Raw genomic sequence first — 8,798 nt, 5'->3', positions numbered from 1 at the left:
TTGGAGAACATGAAGGAATCATATCCTTAAACCTAGTTACAGCGCTTTCTGAAAGACTTCTACTGTAATGAAACTTATTCCCCACTGCTGGGTAGTCCATTAAAGTAAATGTTATTAAGAAATGATCAGACAGAAGGGGGTTTTCAGGGAATACTGTTAAGTCTTCAATTTCCATACCATAAGTCAGAACAAGATCTAAAGTATGGTTAAAGTGGTGGGTGGACTCATTTACATAATATACTTATATATAATATAATAATTTACTAATAATAGATTAAATGCAGTGTTGAGACTGTCATTGTCAGCATCTATGTGGATGTTAAAATCACCCACTAGAATTATCTTATGTGAGCTAAGCACTAAGTCAGACAAAAGGTCAGAAAATTCACAGAGAAACTCACAGTAACGACCAGGTGGACGATAGATAACAACAAATAAAACTGGTTTTTGGGACTTCCAATTTGGATGGACAAGACTAAGAGTCAAGCTTTCAAATGAATTAAAGCTCTGTCTGGGTTTTTGATTAATTAATAAGCTAGAATGGAAGATTTCTGCTAATCCTCCGCCTCGGCCCGTGCTACGAGCGTTCTGGCAGTTAGTGTGACTCGGGGGTGTTGACTCATTTAAACTAACATATTCATCCTGCTGTAACCAGGTTTCTGTTAGGCAGAATAAATCAATATGTTGATCAATTATTATATCATTTACTAACAGGGACTTAGAAGAGAGAGACCTAATGTTTAATAGACCACATTTAACTGTTTTAGTCTGTGGTGCAGTTGAAGGTGCTATATTATTTTTTCTTTTTGAATTTTTATGCTTAAATAGATTTTTACTGGTTGTTGGTGGTCTGGGAGCAGGCACCGTCTCTATGAGGATGGGGTAATGAGGGGATGGCAGGGGGAGAGAAGCTGCAGAGAGGTGTTTAAGACTACAACTCTGCTTCCTGGTCCCAACCCTGGATAGTCACAGTTTGGAGGGTTTAATAAACCAACAGAGAAGCACAGAAGTTACTAATGTGGTCACTGCCAGCTAACACTGTTCTTCACAAAGTAGATCTAGAATGTAGATGTTTTGGCAGTGCAAGTGCATGCTGTTTATTTCACTCCTTAAGTCTACATGTTCATTGTTCAGTATCACCATCATATGCTTTTTATTCACATGTGTTACAGACATTTATACAGTTCAGCCCCACCAGTTACCAAGGTGCCCTGACACTTGCACGACTTTGATCCGCGCACTTGCACGCACTCTGCCGTGCAGGAGAGTAAAGTCATCGCAAACTGTTGTCAACCATTGTAAATTGTGTGCAGCCTCGTGCAACTGCAAAGAAAATTTTGAAATGTTCGGAATCTCCATCAGCCATTAGTTACGTGAACTTCAAGTGAACATTACACAAACAATTAAAAAACACTGCCTGCAAGTGCAAATGATTGCATCAGCGCGCCGCACCACAGCACAGCTCATCTGATTGATTACAGTGAGATGTTGAATCTATTATAAATATACTTTTACAGATACTCATCAGAATGAATGAACATGCAACTGTTTTACCAAGCATTAACATTACAAATAATTACCTTTAAGATGGTTCCAATGCATTCTCCACCTCATTGAAGCGCACGAGGGAAAGAGGAGAAAAGAAAAGCTGCAGCTTAAACAGTCCTCTGTGATTCTGGAAGTGATTAGATGTGTTTTCAAAAGCCAAACATGAAGAGGAAATGATTAATCCACTACAAAATAATTATTTTATATACGCAGCATCCAGTGGAACAAAGCAAGGTGTCCATCTGGGAACACAGCAGCTGGGATTGTCACGACGAAGTGCATGCAAGTGTGTGGGTCAATGTTGTGCAAGTGTCAGGGCACCATAAAGCCCTGAGAGAGAAAGCTGAGACACCTTATGTCAAAAAGTGATTAATGACCCTGTCAGCCAATCAGAATCAATTATGTCACTATGTCCTGCCCCTAACCCATCCCCTAGTCCCGCCTCAAAGCCCGCCCCTGGCTCCTCCCCTAGCCCCACCCCAAGCCCTACCTCCCACCCGGGTCTAATATTTTAATGTCATTTTATTTCATGAATTAAAGAACGATTAAAAAATACCTAGATCTTTTTAATGTATTAAAGAATTAACTAATTCTGAAATAATTAAACATAAATCAGTGTCTATTATTTAATACCCCTTTAATATTTTTAATTCTTAAATTAAAGCGCATCCTTTTATGGTTTTTAATGCCTCAATTAAAGAAGGAATAAAAAATACCGTATCTTTTGCATAATTATGGGAGGTTTTCTTCAATTTAGTGATTAAACACGAATATTTTAATATGCCTTTAATATTTTTTAATTCTTAAATTAATGCGTCTCCTTTTCTGTTTTTTAATTCTTAAATTAAAGAGGGGTTAAAAATAACCGTCTCTCGGCTGTAAGTCTTTGCAGCAAGACGGTCAAATACCCAGGCATAGAGCTCCTCACGGAAACATGACCCCGCGGCTGTAAAACCTGTTGCAGACGCTAAGTGTGTGTGTGTGTGTGTGTGTGTGTGTGTGTGTGTGTGTGTGTGTGTGTGTGTGTGTGTGTGTGTGTGTGTGTGTGTGTGTGTGTGTGTGTGTGTGTGTGTGTGACCTGCGGAGCGGGGGTGTCACGCCGGATGGTCTTTTATAACATAGTAGAGAAGCTTGAATCTTTGGTTGAAGCTTGAATGTTTTATTACCTCCGATTTCCTGATGACGGGGTCGTTCACTGGGCTTGTTTGAAGACGGAAAAACAAAGTCCCTTCTCAGTTACGCCAGATGCAGTTTCTTTTAAGATATGCCGCCCGAGGTGATGAAGCCGGAAAAAAAACAAAGTTTCTTCTCAGTCACGTCCGTGGGAAGGAGTCACCGCTCATTTCCACTACGACCGGTGAAGAGTGAAGGTGCCAGTAAGTGTTTTTCACAAAAACCTCGTTTGAAAAACAATTTACCCTTTTCAACAATATTATAGGAAAGAACACAGACTGTATAAGGTTTAGAATATGTGCTTTATTACATTCATTAAAGTCACACACAGAGAAAAAAGCAATTGTTCATGTTTATTAAACAAATTTGGTCCACTTACATGAAGAAAAAAGTATATGTTCATGTTTATTAAAGGGTAACCATCAGGCTGTCGCAGTAAATTAGCTGATAGATGATTATTATGTCTCCAGCTGCGTATAATAAACTCAAGTCTGCTCAAAGCCACTTTTTTAAGGCAACAAGTTCGCATATTTTTTTGTAAAGTCAACTTATTATATTTTACACATTTTGGGATTCAAACATCAAATCCTTATCTCAACACTTCACGGTAACGTTCACATGCCAGCAGCTTGGATGTTAAGTCCTAAATCTAAACATTTTCTTTGCTCACTTGTATCACTGCAAGTTCCTGCTTTACCACCTCATTCTGACCAAGAAACATCTGAAGTGGGTCAAAAAATAACTGAAACTGTTCTTGAAAGCAGCTTTCTCCTGGTTAGTTTTAATACACCCTGAAGACATCAAGATTCTCTGATCAGATTTCTTGGGAGACTTTCCAAAAGGGAGACATCTATTGTTTTAATATGAAAATCAGCCGTCAGCATTTTATGTCAAGTGTTCCCTGAAAATCACAGATAACTGAATGACGGAGAACTGAAGCAACAACTTTGAAGTTTCAAATCAAACAGGGTTCATCAGCATTTTCTGGTTTATCAGAATCTGAATCAGAACAGCTTTTAATGGCCAAGTATCCACAGAATACATGGAATTTGACTTTGGTTTGAGCCGCACTCTCTCTGTACACTGTAAATGCATCCAAACATACAAACGAATTAAGTTAACCAGACTCAGTTTTCAAGCTGTAGCTTCAAGAAAATTAAGTTGACCTGAATATGATGAATGAACAAAACTATTTTGAGAATTAAGCCGTCACTTGCTGGATGCTCACAGTAAATACATTACTGTAATTTAATTTTTTCAGTACAGCAAAATAAACAAGTTACTGTAATCTAGATTTAATTTTTTCAGTACAGCAAAATAAACAAGTTTCTGTAATCTAGATTTAATTTTTTCAGTACAGCAAAATAAACAAGTTACTGTAATCTAGATTTAATTTTTCAGTACAGCAAAATAAACAAGTTTCTGTAATCTAGATTTAATTTTTTAGTACAGCAAAATAAACAAGTTACTGTAATCTAGATTTAATTTTTTAGTACAGCAAAATAAACAAGTTTCTGTAATCTAGATTTAATTTTTTAGTACAGCAAAATAAACAAGTTACTGTAATCTAGATTTAATTTTTTCAGTACAGCAAAATAAACAAGTTTCTGTAATCTAGATTTAATTTTTTTAGTACAGCAAAATAAACAAGTTACTGTAATCTAGATTTAATTTTTTCAGTACAGCAAAATAAACAAGTTACTGTAATCTAGATTTTAAGTGTATTTGAGTACTGCACACTCGCAATAATTAAGGTAATCAAATCTGCTTCAAGACAACATAAATTACTTTGTAAGGGAGCAAGTTTGCATTTTTAGTAAAGTCAACTTATTATTTTTTACAGTGTAAGGCATGTAGAAATACCCTAAACAGTGAATAATCCGCAGTAAACGTGTTTTTAAAAACCGCTTGTAATTATGAACAAACTAGTTTAGCTAACAACTGCTACAGAAAGGTGAACATTTATTAAAATGAATCTGAAATACACGAGTTGACCAACATCAGGAGGGTAAGAGTTCTAATGTTAAAACTCACTGTTGTTACTCTGCTGTTTAATGATTTGTAAAAAGCTGCACCAGGCTCTTAAAAGTTGCACATTTCCGACCAATTCTGTCAAAAACATTAACAGCCTGTGAGCCGACACACTGCTGTCAGTGTGACAAGAGGAAAGTGTGTCATGTAGAATCTGTGCATTTGTTCAGAGCGTATAATTATAAATCTCAAGTCGTTTTAACGTGGATAAAGATTTAAATGCGGTTGTTTTGCAGAAGTTCCACTGAAAACACACAGAAGCTGTAATTTTTACAATTCACACGCCGTATCTTTGATAGAAACAGTCGGTGGTCATTTATTGAGAAATCTAACTGGCGGAGGGTTTTACGCTTTAAACGCTTATTTGGTTGTGAAAAGCTCCACAAAAACTTATACTTTTCGAGCTGATGCTGACTGTTTGCATAAATTTTTGGCTGAGTGGGGAAACGTCTGACATTATATAGCCAATATGTTTTTTTTCTTACTTTACGGACCTTTAAAAACTTTAGTCATATTACTAAATCATTGTTTTTCTCTCCGGCTCCCCGTGTCGTCTAATAACCCTCTGGGCTTCATTTGTCTTCTTCTTCTCGTTAAACCAGAATAAACTTTTTATGCATCACAATTATTCTCTCTCAAAAACATTCATTAATATCAGTCCAAAATATCCTCGAACCTCCGGGCATCTTGCAGGAGCGACGGTCACGTCTCGCCACAAACTGAAAGAAAAGATGCGACTTATTAAATATTTAGCCTACACTTTAAAAAAAAAACGTCATGATGTGATTTTTTCTTCTTACCGTGTAACACGAGTCCGTCCCCGCGGCGCCCTGTTGACGGTTCGACAGACCTCCGTCGGTTAGAACACACCAGCTCCGCGTTATTAACCTGTATTTTTAATATAAATGAGATTTCAGAGGGTTTACTATCTCTGCTGCTGTGTCTGGGGGAAAAAACGTGATTAAACAGCGTTAAATAAACTCCTAACAGAATATCCACAAACTGTAACACAGACCATACTTATTAATGAAATATTTACACTTTAAAAAGTTATGAGCTGATTTTCTTACGTCATAAAGGAGAGTCTGTCCCTGGCCTGTCGTGTCTCTAAATGATCCTCTGGGGTTAATTTGTCAGGCCGAATTCTTCTGCTCCATCAGAATAAACTTTTCTCACCGTGTGGCTCTATATCTAACAAAAAAACATCATTTAAAAATGTTTACCGCCGAGGATCTTTTAAAAAAACAAACAAAACAGAAGCATTTTCTGTATCGCCTCCTGCTGCAGTGTTTTTCCTTCATTCCAGCCGCTGACCGGAGCAGACGTTCATTCTCTCGGGATGAAGTTTTCTTTTTCTTCAGAGTGCGAAAGTCTTTCACGGCAAGTGAATTAAGTAATCTTTTGATAGAAATGCTTCTGTTTTTTTAAAAAAAAAAAGATCCTCGGCGGTAAACATTTTTTAAATGATGTTTTTTTGTTAGATATAGAGCCACACGGTGAGAAAAGTTTATTCTGATGGAGCAGAAGAATTCGGCCTGACAAATTAACCCCAGAGGATCATTTAGAGACACGACAGGCCAGGGACAGACTCTCCTTTATGACGTAAGAAAATCAGCTCATAACTTTTTAAAGTGTAAATATTTCATTAATAAGTATGGTCTGTGTTACAGTTTGTGGATATTCTGTTAGGAGTTTATTTAACGCTGTTTAATCACGTTTTTTCCCCCAGACACAGCAGCAGAGATAGTAAACCCTCTGAAATCTCATTTATATTAAAAATACAGGTAATAACGCGGAGCTGGTGTGTTCTAACCGCCGGAGGTCTGTCGAACCGTCAACAGGGCGCCGCGGGGACGGACTCGTGTTACACGGTAAGAAGAAAAAATCACATCATGACGTTTTTTTTTTTAAAGTGTAGGCTAAATATTTAATAAGTCGCATCTTTTCTTTCAGTTTGTGGCGAGACGTGACCGTCGCTCCTGCAAGATGCCCGGAGGTTCGAGGATATTTTGGACTGATATTAATGAATGTTTTTGAGAGAGAATAATTGTGATGCATAAAAAGTTTATTCTGGTTTAACGAGAAGAAGAAGACAAATGAAGCCCAGAGGGTTATTAGACGACACGGGGAGCCGGAGAGAAAAACAATGATTTAGTAATATGACTAAAGTTTTTAAAGGTCCGTAAAGTAAGAAAAAAAACATATTGGCTATATAATGTCAGACGTTTCCCCACTCAGCCAAAAATTTATGCAAACAGTCAGCATCAGCTCGAAAAGTATAAGTTTTTGTGGAGCTTTTCACAACCAAATAAGCGTTTAAAGCGTAAAACCCTCCGCCAGTTAGATTTCTCAATAAATGACCACCGACTGTTTCTATCAAAGATACGGCGTGTGAATTGTAAAAATTACAGCTTCTGTGTGTTTTCAGTGGAACTTCTGCAAAACAACCGCATTTAAATCTTTATCCACGTTAAAAGGACATGAGATTTATAATTATACGCTCTGAACAAATGCACAGATTCTACATGACACACTTTCCTCTTGTCACACTGACAGCAGTGTGTCGGCTCACAGGCTGTTAATGTTTTTGACAGAATTGGTCGGAAATGTGCAACTTTCAAGAGCCTGGTGCAGCTTTTTACAAATCATTAAACAGCAGAGTAACAACAGTGAGTTTTAACATTAGAACTCTTACCCTCCTGATGTTGGTCAACTCGTGTATTTCAGATTCATTTTAATAAATGTCACCTTTCTGTAGCAGTTGTTAGCTAAACTAGTTTGTTCATAATTACAAGCGGTTTTTAAAAACACGTTTACTGCGGATTATTCGCTGTTTAGGGTATTTCTACATGCCTTACACTGTAAAAAATAATAAGTTGACTTTACTAAAAATGAAAATAATCAAAAAATGCAAACTTGCTGCCTTACAAAGTAATTTATGTTGTCTTGAAGCAGATTGATTACCTTAATTATTGCGAGTGTGCAGTACTCAAATACACTTAAAATCTAGATTACAGTAACTTGTTTATTTTGCTGTACTGAAAAAATTAAATTACAGTAATGTATTTACTGTGAGCATCCAGCAAGTGACGGCTTAATTCTCAAAATAGTTTTGTTCATTCATCATATTCAGGTCAACTTAATTTTCTTGAAGCTACAGCTTGAAAACTGAGTCTGGTTAACTTAATTCGTTTGTATGTTTGGATGCATTTACAGTGTACAGAGAGAGTGCGGCTCAAACCAAAGTCAAATTCCATGTATTCTGTGGATACTTGGCCATTAAAAGCTGTTCTGATTCAGATTCTGATAAACCAGAAAATGCTGATGAACCCTGTTTTATTTGAAACTTCAAAGTTGTTGCTTCAGTTCTCCGTCATTCAGTTATCTGTGATTTTCAGGGAACACTTGACATAAAATGCTGACGGCTGATTTTCATATTAAAACAATAGATGTCTCCCTTTTGGAAAGTCTCCCAAGAAATCTGATCAGAGAATCTTGATGTCTTCAGGGTGTATTAAAAACTAACCAGGAGAAAGCTGCTTTCAAGAACAGTTTCAGTTATTTTTTGACCCACTTCAGATGTTTCTTGGTCAGAATGAGGTGGTAAAGCAGGAACTTGCAGCGATACAAGTGAGCAAAGAAAATGTTTAGATTTAGGACTTAACATCCAAGCTGCTGGCATGTGAACGTTACCGTGAAGTGTTGAGATAAGGATTTGATGTTTGAATCCCAAAATGTGTAAAATATAATAGTTGACCTTTACAAAAAAATATGCAAACTTGTTGCCTTAAAAAAGTGGCTTTGAGCAGACTTGAGTTTATTATACGCAGCTGGAGACATAATAATCATCTATCAGCTAATTTACCGTGACAGCCTGATGGTTACCCTTTAATAAATCAATCAATCAATCAATCAATTTTATTTATATAGCGCCAAATCACAACCAACACTTGCCCCAAGGCGCTTTATATTGTAAGGCAAAAGCCATACAATAATTACGTAAAAACCCCAACGGTCAAAACGACCCCCTGTGAGCAAGCACTTGG

Source organism: Thalassophryne amazonica, chromosome 20 (assembly GCF_902500255.1).
Source record: "Thalassophryne amazonica chromosome 20, fThaAma1.1, whole genome shotgun sequence".
Lineage (NCBI taxonomy): Eukaryota > Metazoa > Chordata > Actinopteri > Batrachoidiformes > Batrachoididae > Thalassophryne > Thalassophryne amazonica.
Note: the sequence above shows the minus strand (reverse complement) of the source record.